The sequence below is a fragment of the Anomaloglossus baeobatrachus genome, chromosome 10 (assembly GCF_048569485.1).
Source record: "Anomaloglossus baeobatrachus isolate aAnoBae1 chromosome 10, aAnoBae1.hap1, whole genome shotgun sequence".
In the NCBI taxonomy this organism is placed as follows: Eukaryota; Metazoa; Chordata; class Amphibia; order Anura; family Aromobatidae; genus Anomaloglossus; species Anomaloglossus baeobatrachus.
This window is the reverse complement of record NC_134362.1, coordinates 152,093,974-152,107,803: the sequence shown is the minus strand read 5'-3', so window position 1 is coordinate 152,107,803 and position 13,830 is coordinate 152,093,974.

The window sequence follows — 13,830 nt, the reverse complement described above, 5'->3', positions numbered from 1 at the left end:
GTTGGATTGGGCCAGACTTCACCACACCACCAGCAAATGAGAGCGGAATTTAAAGTTTGTAACGGGAATTTGCCATGTACCTCCACTCACCCATGGTAACACACTTCTGGACTTTGGCTAATCGCTGGACTGCTCCTCCTTCTCCTCATGCGCCATCAGGATGACCGTTACAATAGTTAAGCCGTTGTTTCAGGTATACCCCCAGTGGTAAATTTTTTCGCCCATTCTTTCAGAATGGGCATTACAACGACAGGAGACCCGCTCCTTTGCAATGGGAACAATGTTTTGAGGCCCTCATGCACATCTCTATCCAGGGACAATGTGGAGCCTCCAAATTTTTGGCTGCCCTGCCTAAGGGCTATACTACAATAGACCCACTAACTTACAATGGGCACTTCATGTTTACAGGCCATCATGCACGTCTCTATCCAGGGACAATATGGAGCCTGACGCTGCCACCGACTGCCACACACGTGCGGTTTTTAAATGCAAGCACGGACGCAATAAGAACCTAACAGGTTTTTAGGAGCGACAATTACTGAGAAGTCTGACACTATCAGGCACTGCTGACTGACGTGTATTATACACTAGACTTGTGCGTTATATAATAGTTTGTGAAAAACGCACACAAGTGCACCTGTACGCTGCCACCGACAGGCACACACGTGCGGTTTTTAAATGCAAGCACGGACGCAATAAGAACCTAACACAGGTTTTAGGAGCAAAAATTAAGAACTCTGACACTATCAGCCACTGCTGACTGACGTGTATTATACACTACACTTGTGCGTTATATAATAGTTTGGTAAAAACGCACACAAGTGCACCTGTACGCTGCCACCGACAGGCACACACGTGCGGTTTTTAAATGCAAGCACGGACGCAATAAGAACCTAACACAGGTTTTAGGAGCAAAAATTAAGAACTCTGACACTATCAGCCACTGCTGACTGACGTGTATTATACACTACACTTGTGCGTTATATAATAGTTTGGTAAAAACGCACACAAGTGCACCTGTACGCTGCCACCGACAGGCACACACGTGCGTTTTTTAAATGCAAGCACGGACGCACTAAGAACCTAACACAGGTTTTAGGAGCAAAAATTAAGAACTCTGACACTATCAGCCACTGCTGACTGACGTGTATTATACACTACACTTGTGCGTTATATAATATTTTTGTAAAAACGCACACAAGTGCACCTGTACGCTGCCACCGACAGGCACACACGTGCGTTTTTTAAATGCAAGCACGGACGCACTAAGAACCTAACACAGGTTTTAGGAGCGACAATTGCTGAGAAGTCTGACACTATCAGGACTGTTTTAGACTGTGTACACCAGCCCCAGATATGATGAAGGCTGGTATACGGTCACCACTAGGAATTGCTATATACCCTGCCTGCCTGCCTGCCTGTATACTGCTACAATAGTCCTGACAAGGACTCTTTTGGTCACTAGCCTGTATTCCAACCTGGCTATACCCTGCCTGTATACAGCAACAATAGTCCTGAGAAGGACTCTGCTACTGTACTCCGACCTGGCTATACCCTGCCTGCCTGTATACAACTAGAATAGTCCTGAGAAGGACTTTTGGTCACACTGTTTGCAGCCCTGCTACGGAAATAGCTATAAAGGGCCGCAAACCTTTCCCTGAAGCAGCGACACTCTCCCTGCACTGACTGTCTGGATAGCTGTGAGCAGAGCACAGCGCGCCCGCCGGTATAAAGGCTCGGTCACGCTGTGCAGGCCGGCCAATCACTGCAATTCCACAACTAACAGGGCTGTGGCATTGCAGTGGTCTGCCAGCCAATCCCTGCATGAGGGCTGGCTCTCAAAAGAGCGCCAACATGCAGGGATGAAGACCACGAGTACAGCACGAGTATCGCGAGATTACTCGGTCCCCGCCGAGTAGACCGAGTACAGTGATACTCGTGCGAGTACCGAGTAGTAACAAGCATGCTCGCTCATCACTAATAGGCTGTGAATATCACATGTCCTTGCCTTATACATACGGCCATTTTCCCTCATGCCGCCATTATCTGCTTTCTGCGTGTGGGTGACAGTCACCGCTCATGCTGCTGCTGCCGCTGCTCCTGCTGTGTGCGCTATAGAAACAGCGCTGTAGAGATTAGGGACTGCTGTTTATTTCAGCCCTTTTTAGGGCTGATTTCCAGGCGCTCAGAGCCATAGCTGCTAGGCAGGTCCGTGCAAATGCTGTATACAGCTTTAGATAACAGCGTCTGTGTACCTTAGCTCTGGGATTTCCTTGCTGCATTTCATCATTAGGAGGGATAGAAAGTGAGGCTTCCTTTACAGTCCCTGTACCCACAGAACCCGGCCACTGTACCCACCTGCCCACTTTTGCTATGCTATTTTTATAGCAAACAGTGCTGAAACTTAGTGGCATCCAAAAAGTGTCTGCTATACTAAATTAGTGTCCCACTGGTGCCAAGCAAGTTCCACCACCTCTACCTTCTACCCTCCTGCACATTTTTGCTACGCTATTTTTATAGCAAACAGTGGTGAAACTTAGTGGCATCCAAAAAGTGTCTGCTATACAAAATTAGTGTCCCACTGGTGCCAAGCAAGTTCCACCACCTCAGCCTTCTACCCTCTTGCCCCTTTTTGCTACGCTATTTTTATAGCAAACAGTACTGAAACTTAGTGGCATCCAAAAAGTGTCTGAGGTACTAAATTAGTGTCCCACTGGTGCCCAGCAAGTTCCACCACCTCTGCCTTCTACCCTCCTGCACATTTTTGCCACACTATTTTATTTGCATAAAGAGCTGACACTTTTTCTGCCATCCTAAAAGTGTCTGGAATACTAAGTTAGTGTTCCTTTGCTGCCAAGCAAGGTACACCACATGTGCATTCTACACTCCTCCATTTCTGCTACACAATTATTAACTGCAGGTAGTCCAGCCAATCTGTGACGAAGGTGCAGGCATGGATATAATGTTGTATTCATCCAATGGTGGGTCTCTCAATTTCTGACAGAGCTCAACAATACCATCTGTTTCCACTTCAAAAACAATTGACGACCTGCCAATCACACTACCTGTTGCGGGTAAAAGGGTGGAAGTTCAGCGTGAAAAAGCATGTGTGACTGCTGTCCCCACAGTCACAGAGGACAAAGAGCACGCAGATGCACTTGATGGGGCAGGCGGTGGTTGCACAGCCCCACTAGGCTGCATTGTAGCACAGTGAAATTCCCATTGTGACTTATGCTTCATTTAAAGTCGTGTACAGGGTGGGCTCCCCAGTATGCAGCAAAATCACGCAACAGGAAAAGGACTCTAGGCAGTTTGGTTGATAAATGATTGTTTAACTTTCCCAAAACAAACAATAAGAATCATGCATTAAACTGAAAGAATAGAACAATCTATTCAGTTGCCTACTACCTAGTAATCCCGCTGCATAGCAGGAGTAATTGTGTGTGTGTGTGTGTGTGTGAACATGACTTACCAGTGGCGCATCACAAGAGCTTACAACTTATCTACCTAAACATAGACAAAACCCATCACCCCCCCCCCCCCCCCAGAATACCCTTGTTAGCTGAAGCCTCACAGATAGGGCAGATGATAACAGTGTGAATGCAAACCACACAGCTCAGCAACACAGTCATGCAAATCTTGTGAAGCAACAGTCAATGCAAACATGTGGCGATGTCCTTCTATGAAACTGTAGGTGACAATTTGACAGTTCATAGGCAGCAAGTCTTATTGTCTATATAGTTGGCCTACCCAGAACAGATATGTGTTTTGCTAATAAAACAAAGTGTTGCGTGCACGCATTACTGTCTGGGCCCGGGTACTATGTTGTCCAGTTGCCATAAATACAGACTTTACGCTCCTCTCACGGTAAACGGTATAGACAACCCCGGAAGAATGTCGGTCTGTGGCACAGGATGCTTCTCACAGGCGTTATGGTCCTCCTCACCAAACTAAAACACGACTCCCCTCACAATTGACCGAAGTGTTTCCGCGGTGGCTCCTTGCTGTAACACACACCTTTAGCTTTTACTTCTGTTCATAGACAGCATCTCCAAGTCCAAAGCCAAAGACCGTTTTGCTATTGCTATAGTGACCAAACAGACAAAGGCAGATGCAAAAAAACAGCAGCCCCTTGTGTGTAGTCTGCAACAATGCATGCAATAAACGGCCAGTGGATAAAGCTGAGCAATACACCCTCACGCTATCAATTCACATTCATGTGACACTTCATGGACGAAGTACTCAAAGTTGTGACTTTTTTCCTTCTACTTAGAGATTGTTGACAAATCTTACAGATTACATGAATTGGGTGATCTTTTGCGATGTCAAAAAAGCCCCAGGCTAGGCAAGGCTTAGAGCCCATGCGACCAGCATAGCCAACACGACTTCTGCTCAGAGGCATAGTTGTGGACGAGGATTCAGTTGTTCTTAGTCCTCCGAGACAACTTCTTCCTGCCCTGACCGAATAGCAAAGTTGTCGTTCCAATCAGGTATCTGAGTCTCCTCAGCATGTTCCCCATTGTCTCCACCAGGAGGATTTACAGTTTGTGAATGAGGGTGTACATTATGCTCAAAACCTTCTTCATCGGGGCCTGGATCTGACTCACAAAGCTTCAGGGCATCTGTGCAGATCATTTCCCCTGTCTCCTGGAAATTGCAGCCTCAACATGTCAGATTATCTGCTACACCTGCAAGTAGAGTTGAGCGCGGTTCGTGGTTCGAGGTTCTCCAGTTCTAGGCTCGAGTGATTTTGGGGCCTGTTCTAGATCGAACTAGAACTCGAGCTTTTTGCAAAAGCTCGATACTTCTAGAAACGTTCGAGAACGGTTCTAGCAGCAAAAAAACAGCTAATTCCTAGCTTGGCTTCCGCTGTAATAGTGTAAGTCACTCTGTGAATCACACTATTATGACATTTCAGTGTATAGTGTGCGGGAACAGCGCCTTCAGATCACTGCTGTTTCTATAATGGCGATCGCCATTTTTTTTTTTTTTCCTTGTCTTCCTTCCCTAAGCGCGCGCGTGTAGTGGGGCGGGCCAGCATGTCAGCCAATCCCAGACACACACACAGCTAAGTGGACTTTTAGCCAGAGAAGCAACGGCATGTGTGATAGGATGTCCATGTCACATGTCCCTGCATTATAAAACCGGACATTTTCCTCCAGGACGCCATTATCTCTTCTGCGTCTTTGGTGTCAGACATCACTGTCGCAGCTCCGTCCTCCTGAGTCCTATCGCCGATACAGCTGTATGCGCTCCATACACAGCGTTAGACAGCATAGGGATAGCACTTTCTATCAGTCCTTTTAAGGGCTGAAACCGGCAGGGTCAGAGCCATAGGTGACAGGTCCTGAAAACAGAGACAGCGTCTGTGTAGCCAAGGTCAGGGATTTCGTCGCTGCATTTCCCCATTAGGAGGGAATAGAAAGGCAGGCTTCCATTCCTCTACCCAGAGCCCCACAATCCTGCCACTGTACCCTCCTGTCCTCTGCACACTCCAACTCATTATAACTAAGCCATTATACTAGCAAACACTCAGTGTACCTAGTGGCATCCTAAACGTGGCTATTGGACTTTGCTATAGTGCCACTAGTGCAAAGACATTTGCAGAGCACGTCTGCCTGCATTGCACACTCCAACTCATTATAACTAAGCCATTATACTAGCAAACACACAGTCTACCTAGTGGCATCCTAAACGTGGCTATTGTAGTTTTGTCTATTCACAGTATTGTAAAGATATTTGCAGCACGTCTGCCTGCATTGCACACTCCAACTTTTTTTAACTAAGCCATTATACTAGCAAACAGTCAGTGTACCTAGTGGCATCCTAAACGTGGCTATTGTACTTTTGTGTCGTCAAACTAGTGCAAAGATATTTGCAGCACGTCTGCCTGCATTGCACACTCAAACTTTTTTTAACTAAGCCATTATGCTAGCAAACAGTCAGTGTACCTAGTGGCATCCTAAACGTGGCTATTGTACTTTTGTCTATTCACACTATTGTAAAGATATTTGCAGCACGTCTGCCTGCATTGCACACTCAAACTTTTTTTAACTAAGCCATTATACTAGCAAACAGTCAGTGTAACTAGTGGCATCCTAAACGTGGCTATTGTACTTTTGTCTATTCACACTATTGTAAAGATATTTGCAGCACGTCTGCCTGCATTGCACACTCAAACTTTTTTTTAACTAAGCCATTATACTAGCAAACAGTCAGTGTACCTAGTTGTATCCTAAACGTGGCTATTGTACTTTTGTCTATTCACACTATTGTAAAGATATTTGCAGCACGTCTGCCTGCATTGCACACTCAAACTTTTTTTTAACTAAGCCATTATACTAGCAAACAGTCAGTGTATCTAGTGGCATCCTAAACGTGGCTATTGTACTTTTGTCTAGTCACACTAGTGCAAATCTATGTGCAGCACCTCTGCATGACACCCTCCTGCTCTGTTTTTAATAAGCTATAATGATAGCAAAAAATACTGCCATTTAGTGGCATCATAGAACTGGCTGTTGTATTCCATTAGTGCCCCACTGGTGCCAAGCTATTTCTAGCACCTGTGCATGACACCCTCCTGCTCTGTTTTTAATAAGCTATAATGATAGCAAAAAATACTGCCATTTAGTGGCATCATAGAACTGGCTGTTGTATTCCATTAGTGCCCCACTGGTGCCAAGCTATTTCTAGCACCTCTGCATGACACCCTCCTGCTCTGTTTTTAATAAGCTATAATGATAGCAAAAAATACTGCCATTTAGTGGCATCATAGAACTGGCTGTTGTATTCCATTAGTGCCCCACTGGTGCCAAGCTATTTCTAGCACCTCTACATGACACCCTCATGCACATTTTGCTACGCTAATGTTATAGCAAACTCATGGAATTCATTGCTGCATTTGATAATTCGGAGGGATAGAAAGTCAGGCTTCCTTTAGCTTTTCCTTCTGTTCATAAACAGCATCTCCAAGAGCAATTTCCCCTCCACGTCTAAGTGTGGAGAGGCAGCTAGTGCGCATGCGTTTGCCGATTTACCCCAGCTGCAGCCTAATTACAGTGTTTCGCCTAGTGAGTATGCTCAGCCTGACTGTGCTATTCCTGACGCTAAGTCTTCATTTCGGGATACAGCGCATGCTCCCACACTAAGTGTGAAAACCCTCTTTGCACAGGTGCTTGCATTACGTGCCGGGTCTAAGTCCTGTTTTGTGCCTAGACACCATGCTAAAGCTGATAGTCTTTTTTCAGAGACTGTATTTCATGCTACTGAGCATGCTCAGGCACTTCCTGCATCAGAGACTAGGTCCGGTAATGAACTCTTTGGCCCTGCCCCTGATGTGGGGGGGCACATATAGACCACAGGGCATCAGGTGTCCTCCCAAATGGCTTGCAGAGGGCCACCCCTATGACTTGTCACCGCATTATTGATGGTCAGACGATGACTGGTGAGGTGTTTGGGTCATGGCAGCCATGAGGTCATCATTGAAGTTGCGGTTCCAAATAGGACGCTAGTTATGCCACTCATGACGTGTCACTCTGCTTTTGTCTCCAGGAGGTGCATTGTGGTTCAACCTGGTTTGGGGCGGACCCAGGTTATAAAAGGGGCTGGAGCCAACAAGGAGGTGCGCAGTCTTCTATTATGCTCCGAAAGAGCACACCTCCATGTGTTGAACCCATTGCGGCTTTAGGCCAGAGGTAGGCAAGGATAGGGTGTCGATGCAGGTCACCACCACAGTTGGTAATGCAGAACGGTTAAGACCAGCTCCTGTCCTACCAGTCCTGCTTGTGCAGCCCAGTGGCATTAACAGGCCTGCTGCTGCTGATGCGCCTGCTGTCCACAGGTGTGCCCCTACGCACACGGTCAGCGTACTCAATGGCCCCTGTGTTGTTAACAGGGAGTTCCTGGGCTGGGTGGGCATGTGGACCCTGTGACGCTAACAGGGCTCACAGTCTCCAGATCCGAATGGCGTCTAACTCGGTTCAGGCTACTATTAGTTTCATAGCCACACAGCTCTGTATCCTCCACCAAACCTTCCAGTTGCCAACCTCTCCTTTTCCAACTGGGAGCACGGTGGACACTGACTGCTGATGGGGATATATACCTTTCTCTTTCTTTTCTTATTAATTTTCATTATATAGCGGTAACATAGTATATACCACTTTATCCAAATCTGCCAGTCCCACTGTAACAGATGGTGTTTCTTCAGCAAATGTTACTGTTGCTTAACCACCAAATCCACGGACCAAAACTTTTTTCCCCTTTCCAACACACCTGTTCCCCTTTCCACCAGCATCTGTCCTTTTTCAACTCATTTTGGTATATGACCAAAAGTGCAACTGTGCAGGGACACCGTACTCAACGCCATCTCAGCACAGCAGCCAGCCCTCGGTCCCTCAGATGTGGACAAGTAAAAGACCATTTCCTCCTATCCATGACAAAGCATTGAGATTCACTCTGTGCAGCACTGGTGTTTAGTGGAAAAGTAGATCTAAGATTGAGTACCACATTCTGCAGATACTCCTGTATACGTGCGTCCATTTCTATGGCAAGAATTATTTTGCCAAATTTTGTCTTGTACCGGGGATGTAACAGTGTGGCAACCCAGTATTCTGGATTACTTTGAATTCGTACAATCCGAGGGTCATGTTGTAGGTAGTGCAGCAAGAAGCCGCTCATGTGTCTTGTGCATCCAGGAGGACCAAGTCCTTGGTGTGTTGGTGGCAGAGAGGTGAGAATCGTGCCTCCTTCCTCTGCCCTCTCCCTACAACCTCGCACAACCGAAATGTGAGCAAGCTCTCACTCATCTGCTGAGTCTTCCATGCCCATCGCCAGTTCGTCCTCCATTTCTTCATGGGCTCCTGCACCTTCCTCAACACTTTTTGCTGATACTATGCACCCTTGTTAATCCCTCTCCCTCACCATGACTGCCGCATAGGTGCCGCTGACCATCTGGACCTCGTAGATCTTGTTATCCCTTCCGCATATGACTCCTCCTGTACTTCCTCCCCTTCCTCTTGTCCCAACACCTGACTCCGAATAATAATTACAGTGTGCTCCATCATGTAGATGACCAGAATTGTCACGCTGAGAATGACATTGCCAGTGCTAAACATCTTCGTCGACATTTCAAAACTGTGTAGCAGGGTGCATAGGTCCTTGATCTGACACCACTCCAGCAGCGTGATCTGCACCACCTCTGGATCAAGTTATCCCAGGCTATATGTCATAACGTATTGCAGCAGGGTTCGGCGGTGCTGCCACAAACACTGCAACATGTGCAGATTCAAATTCCTGCGTGTGGGCACATCGCATTTCAGGCGTTTAACCACCAGACCTAAAGACTTCTGTAGCAACGAAAGTTGTTGAGCTGCTGTGTGCGCACGATGGAAGTGAGCACATAGCGAGCGTGCACGCTGCACAAGGCCATGTAGGCCGTGATGGTGTTTTAAAAATTGCTGGAGAATTAGGTTCAACACGTGAGCCATACAAGGCACGTGTGTCACATTGCCCTGACGATGTCCCGCAGCCAGGTTTGCATCATTGCCGCACACGGCTATTAAGTCACCAACGGAGTCCGCTCCGTCAATTTGTACTCCGGTCGCCAGGTGACAACGTGTTCCTTTCATGAATAGTGCTGATGATGGGAGAGGAGTCGATGCCAGCGGCGCAGGTGGACGCAGGTTATGCTCACCCACTGGGCTGCATTACCTTGACAGATGCAGAATCTCTGGCTGAATGTAGCTGGTGGGTATCTCACAGATGAAATACCATCATTCAGCTACAACCAATGGGAAGACACCACACCCTTTTTTATGCACATCCTGTCTGCAGACCACTGCCAGACATAGCTATGAACCTCTGGTTAATTTTACCCCCAGTTCAGTTTTATGATTTTGTGTGCTTGTTACCTGACTACTTTTCCTGCTTGCTGTTTATGTACCTTGTTGGCCGATTTGCATTTCACCTCTGCTTGTTTTCTGATTAAGTCCTGGCCGTCCCATTCTGTTCCTGTTCCTCAATTAATGTTTTGACCCTGCCTGACTACTATTCTCTGGAACTGCAGCCTTCCACAGGTATTGATCACCTTGGGCCCTGTGCAATTCCTAATCCCTGTATAGGGGTTAAAGGGTTTCAGGGTTCTAGGGGTCCTGCTTGGTGAGTGGCTTCACTCTAGCCTATCATTAACAGCCCATCTGAGTGTGTGGATCAAGGAAGGCGTTACACCGTGCTCTCTGCAGAAGGCCATGTGGGCCAGGATAGTGCTTTAAAAATTGCTGGACAACCAGGTTCAACACGTGAACCACACAAGGCATGTGTGTCACATTGTCACAGCGAAGGGCCGCACCCATGTTTGCATCATTGTCGCACCCGGCCTTCCCTGGCTGCTGGTTGAGTGGAGACAACCATTGATGAAACTCGGTATCCAGAGCTAACGGTCCACAACTTCTCAGCGGTGTGACTCACATTTCCCATACATTTCAAAGTAAAACTTTGACCGCCTGATGGCATTGAGCTCTGCTGCCAGCATAGTAAGGAGGTGTGTGGTAGTCCTTGTGCGCAGTTAGAAGGAAGGGTGGCCTGACCACACAGGGTTTGCGCCAAGGTGGAGGACTCACACGAGGTTGAAGAGGCAGAAGCAGTGTATTAACTTCTACATACAGAAGAAGGATTGAAACAACTCGTGGGGACGGCAAGACTTGTACAGCAGACCCTTCTCCATCTCTCACCCTAGTTTGCCAGTGCCCAGTCAGTGACATGTAATGACCCTGTCTATGCTTACTGGTCAAGTATCTGTGTTGAAATGCACCCTGTCGCACACAGAGTTTCTCAAGGAAGTGGTGATGTTGTGTGCGACATGCTGGTGTAGCGCGGGAATGCTTTTCTTGGAGAAGCAGTGGTGATTGGGCATCTGGTACTGGGGCACAGCGACAGACATAAGGTCTCTAAAATCCTGTGTGTCCACTAGGCGGAAAGGCAGCATTTCGGTAGCCAACAGCTTACAGAGGGATAGAGTCAACCTCTTAGCTTTGTCATGGGTCGCAGGAAGTGGCCTTTTATTTGACCACATCTGAGGGACAGAGATCTGGCTGCTGTGTGTAGACGGTGTTGAGTAGGGTGTCCTTGGAAAAATGCAGGTTTGTGAGGAAAGTGCAGGCGGAGACATGATGTTGCCTTCATCCAACGTTGGTGCTATCGATGTTTGAGAGAGCTGTACACAATCACTTGTTTCCCCTTCCAAACCAACTGACGACCTACCAAGCAAACTGCCTGTTGCGGTTACAGTGGTGGAAGTTGTGGGTGGAAAAACAGGTGTGACAGCTGTCCCCACAGTCCTAGAAGATGACGAGCGCGCGGATGCACTGGAAGGGGCAGGCGGTGGATGGTTCGCTCCGCTAGGCTGCATTGCAGCACGGTGAGCTTCCCACCAGGCCATATGATATTTATTCATGTGACGATTCATGGAAGAAGTTGTCAAACTGCTGAGGTTTTGACCTCTACTAAGAGAACCATGACAAATTTTACAGATCACATAATTTGGGCGATCTTTTTCTATGTCAAAAAAGGACCAGGCTAGGCAAGGCTTAGAGGCCATGCGACCTGTTGATCCACCCCGAATAATGCTCAGAGGCAGAGTGGTGGCTGAGGATGCAGTTGTAGACGTGCTACCAGTGCTCCGACTGTGTCCAGGAAGGCGCAAGGTAACTTCGTCGTCGGTTGCATCCTCCTCCACCGCCTCTGTTGACCTCCTCGAGTGTCTGACTGTGGGTTGACAGTAGGTGGGATCTAGAACTTCATCATCAATTGTTGTGTTTGCACTCCCCTCCCCCTCAGACCGAGCCTCTTCTTGCCCTGACCGAATATTTAAGTTGTCATCCCAATCAGGTATCTGCGTCTCATCTTCATCAGTATGTTCCTCATTGTCTATAACCACAGGTGTTGGAAAGGCAGCATTTTGGTAGCCAACAGTTTGCAGATGCTGAAAGTCAACCTCCAAGCCATGTCATGCCCTTCTAAAAGCATGTAAAACACAGCGAGGGGACTCCAACCACAGTCTCCCTCGTTTCCACTAAATGGGCCACACACACCCCACTTGACTAGCATCAGTTGACCCAATTTTCAAGATGAAAAAGATGCTTTGCATGAAGCACTCTCAAAAATACGCGTGCCTTTCCCGTCCCCTGGCTGACCCAGGGGAAGAAAAGTACTCTGAGAGCCATGACTTGTTCATCTTGGTTCTTTTAGAAACACAGCGAGGGGACTCCAACCACAGTCTCCCTCGTTTCCACTAACTGGGCCACACACACCCCACTTGACTGGCATCAGTTGACCCAATTTTCAAGATGAAAAAGATGCTTTGCATGAAGCACTCTCAAAAATACGCGTGCCTTTCCCGTCCCCTGGCTGACCCAGGGGAAGAAAAGTCCGCTGAGAGCCATGACTTGTTCATCTTGGTTCTTTTAGAGACACAGCGAGGGGACTCCAACCACAGTCTCCCTCGTTTCCACTAAATGGGCCACACAAACCCCACTTGACTGGCATCGGTTGAGCCCCCTTTTGAAAAAGAAAAAGATGCTTTGCATGAGACACTCTCAAAAATACGCGTGCCTTTCCCGTCCCCTGGCTGACCAGGGGAAGAAAATTACTCTGAGAGCCATGACTTGTTCATCTTGGTTCTTTTAGAAACACAGCGAGGGGACTCCAACCACAGTCTCCCTCGTTTCCACTAACTGGGCCACACACACCCCACTTGACTGGCATCGGTTGAGCCCCCTTTTGAAAAAGAAAAAGATGCTTTGCATGAAGCACTCTCAAAAATACGCGTGCCTTTCCCGTCCCCTGGCTGACCAGGGGAAGAAAATTACTCTGAGAGCCATGACTTGTTCATCTTGGTTCTTTTAGAAACACAGCGAGGGGACTCCAACCACAGTCTCCCTCGTTTCCACTAACTGGGCCACACACACCCCACTTGACTGGCATCGGTTGAGCCCCCTTTTGAAAAAGAAAAAGATGCTTTGCATGAAGCACTCTCAAAAATACGCGTGCCTTTCCCGTCCCCTGGCTGACACAGGGGAAGAAAAGTCCTCTGAGAGCCATGACTTGTTCATCTTGGTTCTTTTAGAGACACAGCGAGGGGACTCCAACCACAGTCTCCCTCGTTTCCACTAAATGGGCCACACACACCCCACTTGACTGGCATCAGTTGACCCAATTTTCAAGATGAAAAAGATGCTTTGCATGAAGCACTCTCAAAAATACGCGTGCCTTTCCCGTCCCCTGGCTGACCCAGGGGAAGAAAGGTACTCTGAGAGCCATGACTTGTTCATCTTGGTTCTTTTAGAAACACAGCGAGGGGACTCCAACCACAGTCTCCCTCGTTTCCACTAACTGGGCCACACACACCCCACTTGACTGGCATCAGTTGAGCCCCCTTTTGAAAAAGAAAAAGATGCTTTGCATGAAGCACTCTCAATAATACGCGTGCCTTTCCCGTCCCCTGGCTGACCCAGGGGAAGAAAAGTCCGCTGAGAGCCATGACTTGTTCATCTTGGTTCTTTTAGAGACACAGCGAGGGGACTCCAACCACAGTCTCCCTCGTTTCCACTAAATGGGCCACACAAACCCCACTTGACTGGCATCGGTTGAGCCCCCTTTTGAAAAAGAAAAAGATGCTTTGCATGAAGCACTCTCAAAAATACGTGTGCCTTTCCCGTCCCCTGGCTGACCCAGGGGAAGAAAATTACTCTGAGAGCCATGACTTGTTCATCTTGGTTCTTTTAGAAACACAGCGAGGGGACTCCAACCACAGTCTCCCTCGTTTCCACTAACTGG